This window comes from Aegilops tauschii, chromosome 3 (assembly GCF_002575655.3).
Source record: "Aegilops tauschii subsp. strangulata cultivar AL8/78 chromosome 3, Aet v6.0, whole genome shotgun sequence".
NCBI lineage: Eukaryota > Viridiplantae > Streptophyta > Magnoliopsida > Poales > Poaceae > Aegilops > Aegilops tauschii.
In genome coordinates, this window is record NC_053037.3 from 243,501,240 (window position 1) to 243,515,925 (window position 14,686).

The 14,686-nt window shown below is 44.5% G+C and overlaps 1 long non-coding RNA gene across 1 annotated transcript; it reads left to right on the forward strand.

Annotated features, from left to right (window-relative positions):
• Positions 1 to 230: 230 nt before the first annotated feature.
• LOC109768511 (uncharacterized) lies at positions 231 to 3,132 on the forward strand. The gene is made up of 5 exons (XR_012204848.1): positions 231 to 432; positions 534 to 815; positions 899 to 1,146; positions 1,903 to 1,971; positions 2,905 to 3,132. It is a non-coding gene; the product is annotated as an uncharacterized lncRNA (long non-coding RNA).
• Positions 3,133 to 14,686: the final 11,554 nt, after the last annotated feature.

Here is a 14,686-nt window from a genome sequence, read left to right on the forward strand (position 1 = left end):
CTCAGCACAGCGCGCAGCAGCAGCATTTTGGCCCAAGGCCACCAGTCCGCAGCGCACTAGCAGAGTGGCCTGAGGCCCATGAGCAACAGAGGCCCAGCAGCAGACCGCATTGCCCCCTCTCCCTTTCCTTTTCTTTTATGTCGCTGACAGGAGGAGCCCACTCGTTAGCCACACACTGCCATTGACCCACTGACGCCCTGGCCCGCAGTTGTCTTCCACCTCCGTTCGGTCTCCTGTTCACGCACGCCTCGCATCATATCTCTCACATCGGTCTCGCCCTATTCACACCAATCCTTCCATGATTTCTGCCTATCTCGCACCCCATCGCGACGCACTCGATCTCCTCTGTCTATTCCCTCTACTGGCCCCTCCACCCGTGCCCTGGCTCGAGGGAACCGAGCTCGAGGAGATCCGCCACCGCGCCCGATGCTGGTAAGAAATTCCGGCGAACCCTGTATCCTCGAGGCCCTCGTTTTTGGTCTCGAAGGTTCTTCCTGCTCTCCTATCCCTACCTCACATCTTCTCTCATGCAGAAGTAGAAGGAGAGCATCGACCTCAACCCGAAGTAGCAACCTGCAACCGTGACTTGAGCCGCTCGTCGTCGTTGCTACAGGACGCGCCGAAGCACCACTAGGACGCCCTCGGATACACTGCTTGCCACTGCACCTTCCTTTGCACTTATTCGAGTCATAACACAATCAGGAGTGTCGCCACGCTCGAAACCGAAGCCGCCGTCATCGATGGCAAGGAAAATTCCCTCCGCCCGAACAGAAAACCGCCGCCCGAGCCTCCTACCACGGCCAAGTTTGGCGACAGTAAGCCACACCCCTGCCCCTCTGTTCGTCTACAGAATCGCCTTGTTGTCCCGCCTCTCCCTGGCCATCTTCCCCCTTCGCAGACGCAAGGATCTGGGCTCCCCAAGGTCGCCAGATCTTGCAGGAGGGCCACCGTCGCAGTTGCACGTCCCCGGAGCACACCAGAGCACCACCCGCGTTTCCCCGCTGCACCAGGACTCCCCGACGTCGATGTGGGCACCATAGTCGTCGCCCTGATCCGGTGGTTCCGCTCGTGACCTCAACAAGCCTCGCCGACCACGGGAGCCGACTGTACCTTCATCAGAGCAGCCGCCGCCATTTTCCCCTGCTGGTGAGCACACGCGCACAGGAAGCCCCTTCCAGCCAATCCTAGCGTGATACGTCGCCACATGCTACAGTAGCCTCAGTTCAAAATAATATTTTGGACATATGTTTAGCCCATTTTCGTTCAACCATATCTCGTGATCCGTAATTCCAAATTGAGTCATTCTCTTTCCCACATGTTCATAATGACCTCTACTATCCTGTAGAATCGATAATTGTTTTGTACAGACATTTCAAATTTGACCAATTCAAATTTGAATTTGAATCATCTTTTGCTCAAATCTTGCAAACCGTATATCCTATTCAATTGATTCTTTTTGCGTCTGAAAACTTGTAAAAAATACTTGTTGATAATATTTTGTATACTCAAAATTTCAAATACTTTTGACATCTTTGAATTTAAATTCAATTCATATTTCATCTCACTATAATTTGAGTTGTATTGCTCCTATTCAATTCATTCTTTTTGCAAATGAACTCTCATGTCATATGCTTTCTGTTCAATAACATGTTTGTTGTTTTCCATATAATTTTGAGCCTAATCCATATTATCTAAAATATAATCCTAAGTAGCAATCTTTCTATATTAATTAACTCTTCGAAGCTGACTTCTTCAGTTGTCACTTTATAGCACCTCAAGACCCTATATTATACTTTAAGCCCAACTATATTGATTTTGTTTAACCTTGCCATATTTTTTTGCTATTATTTTGATTCTTCTATATGGCATGGTTGTTTATTTGGATTCTTTCTTTTGTGATAGATTACTCGGAGCGTGACGAGTAGAATTATCAGGAATTGTGAGTGCGAAGAACTTCATCAAACGTATAAGGCAAGTTACACCTTGATCATCCTTCATCCTATTTTTTATGCATGTAGTTAATATGGCCTTATTGTAGATCATGGTAATGTATTCTTACTATGCTATGTAGACGGGGATTGGTTCGTGTATGCATCAAGATTATGTGAGGACTATATATAATATAACTTGAGTAAAAACATAATATATAATTCACCTCTGGGCGGACAGGGTTGCATCATGGTTTCTTGTTCCTTTTCTAAGGACATGGACCATGGATAAGTGCGCCCGAACGGTATTGTTGGGTGGATTCAAGAACATCATTGTTTATACCCCCTGAATGTATGTGGGTGCCGTCCATGCTCGAAAAGATCAGACAGTCTTAGTGACTAGTAGCTTCCATGCGCAACCACTAGCTAAATAGGCTCTGGCTTATTTGATTAGGTTGTGGGATCCTCGCCCAGGCAAAGCTAGCAGATGTAGATATGAGTAGCTGTATCGGCTGCCGGTGGGTGGAGGTGACTACTTCTGAAAGACTTCGTCTCAATCTTCGTGTTGAGTCTAGTGGGTAAAGTGTGCAAACCTCTGCAGAGTGTGAAAACTAATCATGATTAGCCGTGTCCCCGTTTATGGACAAATTCGAGCAGCTAGACCATTACAGTTGTTGGATGATCTTGACAGATGATACTTCAATAAAAATTGAGTGGGAAACTTAATAATTGGGATAGGTTGGTATTGGATTGCCCAATTCAACCATATGTATTTAATTATATCAAGACATAATTAAAATTTGGCTATTATATTATGTAGTTATCAGGGAAAAAATCGCTTTTCTACAAAATAACCACCACATTATCCTGTTGATATACTTGCATATAGGTGTAGGTTTGTTATATCATTCCTTGTGTGACTTTCCAATGCATTCAAAGTATTGACCCTTCGTGGCTACAACGTTTCATGTTGCAGATTTTGTACCACGAGTGAGTGATACGATGTAGGGTTACGATGTCTATAGTCGACATTTGCCGGTGGTGTGGATGGATTCCATGAAGCTTTTATTTGTTTTTCTGCTGTATTTTTTTATGAGCTAGCTTTGAGCTATGCAGGTATGTATTATATTAAATTCTGGATCTACGATGTAATATTATGACATGTGGTTTATTCTCGATATTACATCATGTATTTCGTGTGCTAGCTCTTTATCCAGGGACAAGCATCGAGACATCGAATCTTCTCAGGTTCGGGTCGTTATAGATGGTATCAAAGCCCATGTTGACTGTAGGTCGTAACCCTTAGAATGGACTAAGAAAAGCCATATGAACAAGATTATTTTATCACTTCCTGATCACTTACTATCATACTCGTATTTCTCATCTACCATTCATATTCTAAACTTCTCATGTTGTCTTAAAGTAGCTGGTTATACGTCTCCAACGTATCTATAAGTTTTGATTGTTCCATGCTATTATATTATCTGTTTTGGATGTTTAATGGGTTTTAATATGCTCTTTTATATTATTTTTGAGACTAACCTATTAACCGAAGGCCCAGTGCAAATTGCTATTTTTTTTGCCTATTTCAGTGTTTCGTAGAAAAGGAATATCAAACGGAATCCAAACGGAACGAAACCTTCGCGAGGATCTTTCTTGGAACAAACGCAATCCAGGAGACTTGGAGTGGAAGTCAGAGACGCAACGAGGTGGCCACGAGGTAGGAGGGCGCGCCCAGGGGGGTAGGCGCGCCCCCACCCTCGTGGGCCCCTCCTAGCTCCACCGACCTACTTCTTTCACCTATATATACTCTTATACCCTGAAAACATCGTCGGGAGCTACGAAACCACTTTTCCACCGCCGCAACCTTCTGTACCCGTGAGATCCCATCTTGGGGCCTTTTCCGGCGATCTGCCGGAGGGGGATTCGAGCACGGAGGGCTTCTACATCAACACCATAGCCTCTCCGATGATGTGTGATTAGTTTACCACAGACCTTCGGGTCCATAGTTATTAGCTAGATGGCTTCTTCTCTCTCTTTGGTTCTCAATACAAAGTTCTCCTCGATATTCTTGGAGATCTATTCGATGTAATACTTTCTGCGGTGTGTTTGCCGAGATTCGATGAATTGTGGGTTTACGATCAAGACTATCTATGAACAATATTTGATTCTTCTTTGAATTCTTATATGCATGATTTGATATCTTTGCAAGTCTATTCGAATTATCGGTTTAGTTTGGCCTACTAGATTGATCTGTCTTGCAATGGGAGAAGTGCTTAGCTTTGGGTTCAATCTTGCGGTGCTCGATCCCAGTGACAGAAAGGGAACCGACACGTATTGTATAGTTGCCATCGAGGATAAAAAGATGGGGTTTATATCATATTTCTTGAGTTTATACCTCTACATCATGTCATCTTGCCTAATGCGTTACTCTGTTCTTATGAACTTAATACTCTAGATGCATGCTGGATAGCGGTCGATGTGTGGAGTAATAGTAGTAGATGCAGAATCGTTTTGGTCTACTTGACACGGACGTGATGCATATGTTCATGATCATGCCTAGATAGTCTCATAACTATGCGCTTTTCTATCAATTGCTCGGCAGTAATTTGTTCAACCACCGTAATATATGCTATCTTGAGAGAAGCCACTAGTGAAACCTATGGCCCCCGGGTCTACTTTACATTATATAAGTTTCCGATCTATAATTCTAGTTTACTATTTTTTTGCAATCTTTATTTTCCAATCTATACAACAAAAATACAAAAAATATTTATCTTATTATCTTTATCAAATCTCACTTTTGCAAGTGGTCGTGAAGCGATTGACAACCCCATTATCGCGTTGGTTGCAAGGTTCTTGATTGTTTGTGCAGGTACTAGGCGATTTGCGTGTAGTCTCCTACTGGATTGATACCTTGGTTCTCAAAAACTCAGGGAAATACTTACGCTACTTTGCTGCATCACCCTTTCATCTTCAAGGGAAAACCAACGCATGCTCAAGAGGTAGCAAGAAGGATTTCTGGCACCGTTGCCGGGGAGATCTACGCTCAAGTCAAGACGTACCAAGTACCCATCACAAACTCTTATCCCTCGCAATAAATTATTTGCCATTTGCCTCTCGTTTTCCTCTCCCCCACTTCACCCTTTCCGTTTTATTCGCCCTTTTTCCGTTCGTCTCTTTTCGCTTGCTTCTTCTGTGCTTGTGTGTTGGATTGATTGTTTGTCACGATGGCTCAAGACAATACTAAATTATGTGACTTTTCCAATACCAACAACAATGATTTTATTATCACTCCGATTGCTTCTATTAACGATGCTGAATCTTGTGAAATGAATGCTGCTTTGTTGAATCTTGTCATGAAAGATCAATTTTTTTGCCTTCCTAGTGAAGATGCCGCTAGCCATCTAAACAACTTTGTTGATTTGTGCGATATGCAAAAGAAGAAAGATGTGGATAATGATATTGTTAAATTTAAGCTATTTCCGTTTTTGCTTAGAGATCATGCTAAAACTTGGTTCTCTTCTTTGCCTAAAAATAGTATTGATTCATGGAATAAGTGCAAAGATGCTTTTATCTCTAAGTATTTTCCTCCCGCTAAGATCATCTCCCTTAGAAACGATATTGTGAATTTTAAGCAACTTGAGCATGAGCATGTTGCACAAGCTTGGGAGAGGATGAAATTAATGATACGTAATTGCCCTACACATGGTTTGAATTTATGGATGATTATACAAATTTTTTTTGCCGGATTGAATCTTGCTTCTAGAAATCTTTTAGATTCGGCAGCGGGAGGCACTTTTATGGAAATCACTTTAGGAGAAGCTACTAAACTCCTAGATAATATTATGGTTAATTATTCTCAATGGCACACCGAAAGATCTACTAGTAAAAAGGTTCATGTGATTGAAGAGATTAATGTTTTGAGTGGAAAGATGGATGAAATTATGAAATTGTTTGCTAATAAGAGTGTTTCTTCTGATCCTAATGATATGCCTTTGTCCACTTTGATTGAGAATAATAATGAATCTATGGATGTGAATTTTGTTGGTAGGAACAATTTTGGTAACAACGCGTATAGAGGAAACTTTAATTCTAGGCCGTTCCCTAGTAATTCCTCTAATAATTATGGTAATTCCTACAACAAATATTATGGAATTTTTAATAAGATGCCCTCTGATTTTGAGACTAGTGTTAAAGAATTTATGAATTTGCAAAAGAATTTCAATGCTTTGCTTGAAGAAAAATTGCCTAAGTTTGATGAGTTGGCTAGGAACGTGGATAGAATTTCTCTTGATGTTGATTCTTTGAAACTTAGATCTATTCCACCTAAGCATGATATCAATGAGTCCCTCAAAGCCATGAGAATTTCCATTGATGAGTGCAAAGAAAGAACCGCTAGGATGCGTGCTAAAAAAGATTGCTTTGTGAAAGCATGTTCTTCTAGTTTTCATGATAATAATGATGAAGATCTAAAAGTGATTGATGTGTATTCTATTAAATCTTTGTTTTCCAATATGAATCTTGATAAAGATGGGACTGGAGATGAGTCAACTTTAGTTAAAGGGCGTCCCAATGATTCGGAGTTTTTAGATCTTGATGCAAAAATTGATAAAAGTGGGATGGAAGAGGTCAAAACTTTACATAGCAATGAACCCACTATTTTGGATTTCAAGGAATTTAATTATGATAATTGTTCTTTGATAGATTGTATTTCCTTGTTGCAATCCGTGTTAAATTCTCCTCATGTGTATGATCAAAACAAAGCTTTTACTAAACATATTGTTGATGCTTTAATGCAATCTTATGAAGAAAAACTTGAATTAGAAGTTTCTATCCCTAGAAAACTTTATGATGAGTAGGAACCTACTATTAAAATTAAGATTAAAGGTCATGAATGCTATGCCTTATGTGATTTGGGTGCTAGTGTTTCCACGATTCCAAAAACTTTGTGTGATGTGTTAGGTTTCCATGAATTTGATGATTGTTCTTTAAATTTGCATCTTGCGGATTCCACCATTAAGAAACCTATGGGAAGGATTAATGATGTTCTTATTGTTGCAAATAGGAATTATGTGCCCATAGATTTCATTGTTCTTGATATATATTGCAATCATACATGTCCTATTATTCTTGGTAGACATTTCCTTAGAACGATTGGTGCAATTATTGATATGAAAGAAGGAAATATTATATTCCAATTTCCATTAAGGAAAGGCACGGAACAATTTCCTAAGAATAAAATTAAATTACCTTATGAATCTATTATGAGAGCCCCTTATGGATTGCATACCAAAGATGACAATACCTAGATCTATTCTTGTTTTTATGCCTAGCTAGGGGCGTTAAACGATAGCGCTTCTTGGGAGGCAACCCAATTTTATTTTTGTTCCTGTTTAGTAATAAATAATTCATCTAGCCTCTTTTTATATGTGGTTTTATGTTTTAATTAGTGTTTGTGCCAAGTAGAACCTTTGGGAAGACTTGGGTGAAGTCTTTGTGATCTTGCTGTAAAAAACAGAAACTTTAGCGCTCACGAGATTAGCTTCCATTTTTACTGGAGAGTGATTTTAGGTTGATTCTTTCTTAACATGATTAATATATAAATTCCTCACGTCCACCAATTTATTTCAGAATTTTTGGAGTTCCAGAAGTATACGTTTGATACAGATTACTACAGACTGTTCTGTTTTTGACAGATTCTGTTTTTCATGTGTTGTTTGCTTATTTTGATGAATCTATGGCTAGTATCGGGGGGTATGAACCATAGAGAAGTTGGAATACATTAGGTTTAACACCAATATAAATAAATAATGAGTTCATTACAGTACCTTAAAGTGGTGGTTTGTTTTCTTACACTAACGGAGCTCATGAGATTTTCTGTTTAAGTTTTGTGTTGTGAAGTTTTCAAGTTTTTGGGTAAAGATTTGATGGATTTTGGAACAAGGAGTGGCAAGAGCCTAAGCTTTGGGATTCCCAAGGCACCCCAAAGTAAAATTCAAGGACAACCAAAAGCCTAAGCTTGGGGATGCCCCGGAAGGCATCCCCTCTTTCGTCTTCGTCTATCGGTAACTTTACTTGAGGCTATATTTTTATTCACCACATGATATGTGTTTTGCTTGGAGCGTCTTGTATGATTTTAGTCTTTGCTTTTTAGTTTACCACAATCATCCTTTCTGTACACACCATTTGGAGAGACACACATGAATTGGAATTTATTAGAATACTCTATGTGCTTCACTTATATCTTTTGAGCTAGATAATTTTGGTCTAGTGCTTCACTTATACCTTTTTAGAGCACGGTGGTGGTTTTATTTTTATAGAAATTATTGATCTCTCATGCTTCACTTATATTATTTTGAGAGTCTTTTAGAATAGCATGGTAATTTGCTTTGGCTATAAAATTAGTCCTGATATGATAGGCATGCAAGATGGGTATAATTAAAACTTTCATATAGAGTGCATTAAATACTATGAGAAGTTTGGTACTTGATAGTTGTTTTGAGATATAAATATGGTAATATTAGAGTCGTGCTAGTTGAGTAATTGTGGAATTGAGAAATACTTGTGTTGAGGTTTGCAAGTCCCGTAGCATGCACGTATGGTAAACGTTGTGTGACAAATTTGAAGCATGAGGTGTTCTTTGATTGCTTTCCTTATGAGTGGCGGTCAGGGACGAGCGATGGTCTTTTCCTACCAATGTATCCCCCTAGGAGCATGCACGTAGTGCTTGGTTTTGATGACTTGTAGATTTTTGCAATAATTATGTGAGTTCTTTATGACTAATGTTGAGTCCTTGGATTATACGCACTCTCACCCTTCCATCGTTGCTAGCCTCTTCGGTACCATGCATTGCCCTTTCTCACCTCGAGAGTTGGTGCAAACTTCGCCCGTGCATCCAAACCCCATGATATGATACGCTCTATCACACATAAGCCTCCTTATATCTTCCTCAAAACAGCCACCATACCTACCTATTATGGCATTTCCATAGCCATTCCGAGATATATTGCCATGCAACTTTCCACCGTTCCGTTTATTATGACACGCTTCATCATTGTCATATTGCTTTGCATGATCATGTAGTTGACATCGTATTTGTGGCAAGGCCACCCTTCATAATTCTTTCATACATGTCACTCTTGATTCATTGCACATCCCGGTACACCACCGGAGGCATTCACATAGAGTCATATTTTGTTCTAAGTATCGAGTTGTAATTCTTGAGTTGTAAGTAAATAAAAGTGTGATGATTTTCATTATTAGAGCATTGTCCCAGGTGAGGAAAGTATGATGGAGACTATGATTCCCCCACAAGTCGGGATGAGACTCCGGACGAAGAATAAAAAAAATTACAAGAGGCCAAAGAAGCCCAATTAAAAAAAAGAGGCCATAAAAAAAGAGAAGGCCCAAATAAAAAAAATGAGAGAAAAAGAGAGAAGGGGCAATGTTACTATCCTTTTTCCACACTTGTGCTTCAAAGTAGCACCATGATCTTCATGATAGAGAGTCTCTTATTTTGTCACTTTCATATACTAGTGGGAATTTTTCATTATAGAACTCGGCTTGTATATTCCAATGATGGGCTTCCTCAAAATGCCCTAGGTCTTCATGAGCAAGCAAGTTGGATGCACACCCACTTAGTTTCTTTTGTTGAGCTTTCATATATTTATAGCTCTAGTGCATCCGTTGCATGGCAATCCCTACTCCTTGCATTGAATTCAATTGATGGGCATCTCCATAGCCCGTTGATTAGCCGCGTCAATGTGAGACTTTCTCCTTTTTTGTCTTCTCACACAACCTCCATCATCATATTCTATTCCACCCATAGTGCTATGTCCATGGCTCGCGCTCATATATTGCGTGAAAGTTGAAAGAGTTTGAAAAGGCTAAGTATGAACTATTGCTTGGCTTGTCATTGGGGTTGTGCATGATGGGAGCATTTTGTGTGACGAAAATGAAGCATGGCCAAACTATATGATTTTGTAGGGATAAGCTTTCCTTGGCTATGTTATTTTGATAAGACATAATTGCTTGGTTAGCATGCTTGAAGTATTATTATTTTTATATCAATATTAAACTTTCTTCTAGAATATTTTGGATCTAAACATTCATGCCATAATAAAGAGAATTACATTGAAAATTATGCTAGGTAGCATTCCACATCAAAAATTCCGTTTTTATCATTTACCTGCTCGAGGACAAGCATGAATTAAGCTTGGGGATGCTTGATACGTCTCCAACGTATCTATAATTTTTTATTGTTCCATGCTATTATGTTATCTGTTTTGGATGTTTAATGGGCTTTAATATACTCTTTTATATTATTTTTGGGACTAACCTATTAACCGAAGGCCCAATGCAAATTGCTATTTTTTTTGCCTATTTCAGTGTTTCGCAGAAAAGAAATATCAAACGGAATCCAAACAGAACGAAACCTTCGCGAGGATCTTTCTTGGAACAAACGCAATCCAGGAGACTTGGAGTGGAAGTCAGAGACGCAACGAGGCGGCCACGAGGCAGGAGGGCGCGCCCAGGGGGTAGGCGTGCCCCCCACCCTCGTGGGCCCCTCGTAGCTCCACCGACCTACTTCTTTCGCCTATATATACTCTTATACCCTGGAAACATCGTAGGAAGCCACGAAACCACTTTTCCACCGCCGCAACCTTCTGTACCCGTGAGATCCCATCTTGGGGCCTTTTCCGGTGATCTGCCGGAGGGGGATTCAATCACGGAGGTCTTCTACATCAACACCATAGCCTCTCAGATGTTGTGTGCGTAGTTTACCGTAGACCTTCGGGTCCATAGTTATTAGCTAGATGGCTTATTCTCTCTCTTTGGTTCTCAATACAAAGTTCTCCTCGATATTCTTGGAGATCTATTCGATGTAATACTTTTTGCGGTGTGTTTGCCGAGATCCGATGAATTTTGGGTTTATGATCAAGATTATCTATGAACAATATTTGATTCTTCTCTGAATTCTTATATGCATGATTTGATATGTTTGCAAGTCTCTTCGAATTATCGGTTTAGTTTGGCCTACTAGATTGATCTTTCTTGCAATGGGAGAAGTGCTTAGCTTTGGGTTCAATCTTGCGGTGCTCGATCCCAGTGACAGAAAGGGAACCGACACGTATTGTATTGTTGCCATAGAGGATAAAAAGATGGGGTTTATATCATATTGCTTGAGTTTATCCCTCTACATCATGTCATCTTGCCTAATGCGTTACCCTGTTCTTATGAACTTAATACTCTAGATGCATGTTGGATAGCGGTCGGTGTGTGGAGTAATAGTAGTAGATGTAGAATCGTTTCGGTCTACTTGACACGGACGTGATGCCTATGTTCATGATCATGCCTGGATATTCTCACAACTATGCGCTTTTCTATCAATTGCTCGGCAGTAATTTGTTCACCCACCGTAATATATGCTATCTTGAGAGAAGCCACTAGTGAAACCTATGGCCCCCGGGTCTACTTTACATTATATAAGTTTCCGATCTATAATTCTAGCTTACTATTTATTTTGCAATCTTTATTTTCCAATCTATACAACAAAAATACTAAAAATATTTATCTTATTATCTTTATCAGATCTCACTTTTGCAAGTGGCCATGAAGGGATTGACAACCCCTTTATCGCGTTGGTTGCAATTGTCAGATTTCGGGTTCCGGCAAAACCCTTGAGGTTCGAACACTGGGGTGCGCTCGAAGATTTCCCCCTATCTAATCACGCCCTCAGCCTCACCGTGATCTCAAAGCCTAGCTCGACGAACTCGCAACACAAGAGACACGAGATTTATACTACTTAGGGCCACCGTTGTGGTGTAATACCCTACTCCAGTGTGGTGTGGTAGATTGCCTCTTGGGCTGAGGATGAACAGTACAAGGGGAAGAACTGCCTCCTGAGGCGAGGTGTTCTTGTGCTTGGTGGGTGTGAGGATGATCTCAATCTCCTCAAGATGAGTTGAGTTGAGGCTCCGTTCGAGACGAGTTGCCTCCTATTGTGGTGGCTAGTCCTATTTATAGAGGCGCTGGTCCTCTCCCCAAATATTGAGCGGGAAGGGAGCCAACAACGGCCAATTTGAAGGGGGACAACTAGTACAAGCTATCCTAACTAAAGGTGGTCTTCGCCTGCCAAAGGCTCTGGTGGTGACGCCATCTTGGGCTCCACGGTGTCCTTCATCCTGCCGTCCTGCTGGTCTTGGTCTCGTTGCACCGATATGGAAACCTTTGCCTCATGCCTCGGTACTCCTCGCCTGCGCTTGCCTCCTTAGCACCAAAGAGGAAACGAGGACACTGTGTGCGCTGGCACCCGCCTGGCCTTAGTCGTCATGGCTTACGTCATTGGAACCTCGCGAGGTTCGCCTTGCCTTGATCTCTCCGCCCCTCGCGAGCCAGCTTGGTGAGGCTGCCCCCGAGGTGGTCTTGTGTCGTCCGCCTCGCGAGGGTCTTGAGCGTTTGTTGGTGAAGACGGGCCGTACTGGGCCGCGAGTGGAGCCACGCCGTGGGCTGCAGGCAGGCAATTCTGGGGACCCCCGTTCCTAGAACACCGATAGTAGCCCCCGGGCCCAAGGCGCGCTCGGACTGGGCTTTGAGGCGAAGCCAAAGGGCAAGGCGGAGCGCCGCCGGCCCCAACAGCCTGCGGCCTTGGTCAATGTGTGGCGATTGATTGGGCGTGGGCGTCTCCGCTTCCCCATGCTGCCTCGGCAACTGCCCGTCTGACAAAAGGCTGGCGCGGGCGACGCTCGCCTTCATTGCTTTCTTCCGCCTTGCTCCAGATCCCCTTTCTCGCCCCTCGCTTCCGAAATCTCCAGATCTGCTCCCATCCCCTTCCGAATCAGCGACCAATGGCACCCCGGAAGGTCAAGGTTTCTTCGTCGCCCGCCTGGTACGAGTCGGCTCTGGATGCGCCCAATGTCTCAGAGAAGAACCTCGTCGCCACGCGCCTACTGACGGCGGGAGAGAGCAACGAGAGGGGGAAGACCGAGCTCCGGGTTGGCTCTGTCGTGCCGGAGCCTGCGGGAAGCACCTTGTTCCCCTTCTTCATGAGCAGCGTTGTCGCGGGGCTGGTTCCCCCCTTCTCCGACTTCTTCTATGAAGTCCTTGGCCATTACGGGCTGCAGGCGCTGCATCTTCATCCCAACTCTGTTCTCCTTCTGTCGATCTTCGCCTTCTACTACGAGGCGTATGTCAGCGTGATGCTGTCCGTGGCTTTGTTGTGCCACTTCTTCTTCCTTCGCATCAACGATGGTCGTACCTCCGGGTGCGCCAACTTCATCGCGGTCGGCAAGGCCAACTCGATCTCGAAGGCTGGTAAGAAGGCCGACAGCTCCAGGAGCAAGTGGGTCATGATGGACGCCAAGTGCATCCACCCACACTTGGTGCTGCCAATGGAGATGCCCCAGTCTGCCGCGGGGTGGTCTCGTGCGAAGCTCACTGATGACCGGGCGACGTCGGTGCTAGAGAAGATGAACGCCGACCTGAAGCCGGGCAACGCGAAGGCGGCAAAGCAGGGGCCATGCTCCTGAGGGAATTCCTGATGCTGCGCGTGGCGCCGCTTTAGGCGCGTACGCGCCCCTTATGGAGGCTTGGGGGCGAAGAAGACAAGCTTCGCTTGAGCCCGGAAGCCTTGCCTGATGAAGAGCTGGCTGCGGCTCTCCGCCTCCTGGTTGGGGACGACTAGGAATACCCGCTGAGTGCCTTCGTTCCCTTGTTCCGCCGCAAGGACGGGGCACAGGTCGTGGCTGTTAGGCCAACCTTTGATGGGCGCGGGCTGGTGCCGCCAGCGCCTCGTGCGTTCCCGGCTACGACGGTGCCGGTGGAAGTGTCTTCTGACGACTCTCGCAAGGAGGAGGAAGAGGAGGAAGACGAGGAGCGCGACTCGGAGGCGACCCTCGAGGGGATGGGGGAGAACTCCCCCTTGCGCAAGGCTGACCTCCTACGCACCATGCCTGAAGACGACGACGAGGCCGGTGTCCTCCAGAGGGGGAGCCGCCCGTGATCCCGACGAGGGGCAGGTCGGCGTTGGTCTCTCGAGACGACGCCCCTGTTCTGACTCTGCCTGGGGCTGCTTCTGGTCCATCTACTGCTCCTTCCTCTGCCCCTGGAGCCCGTGCGCCTGCGCCCCAGGCTGGGAGGCTCTCGGGCTTCAAGCTTAGCAAGAGGAGGGTGGACTACACCGCGGTGGACCAGTAAGTGCTCTTGCCTTGTTTCGTTCTTGCTTCTGTTGCTTGACCTTGACACTTCTCCGCTGTGCGATTAGGCCGACGCCTGCGGCGAGGAAGAGGAAGGAGGAGGCGGTGGTGCTGCTCGGGACCAACCTTCCTTTCTCTGGCTGCGTGTCCCTCCGTGGAGAAGGGCAGCGTTGGCGCTCATGTCTCTCCGGCCCGGTCATCCTCACGAGGCCTGGGGGAGAATCCTCGGGAGGAGTCAGCCCCCGTGGCCCCGCTGGCTCCGGAGGCATCGGTGTCCGGCTCGGCTGCTGAGGTCTCCAAGGCTCAGGAGCCCCCAGTCTCCCAGGCTATGGTGACGATACCTTCTCCTCCTCCTCTCGCTGCACCACTGATTCCAGGTCCTTCCGCCTCCCCTGATGTCTTGGAGCGTGCTCTTTCTGAGATGACCCGACTGCGAGAAGATCTTCAGGGCGCCGACCACCACCTCGTGGCTGGGCGCTTGGAGCTAGTCTCTGGCTGGCTCCATTCTGACATGTCCGTTCGGGCGGCGCTGAGCCAGGTCATGGCGACCTCCGAGAAGGA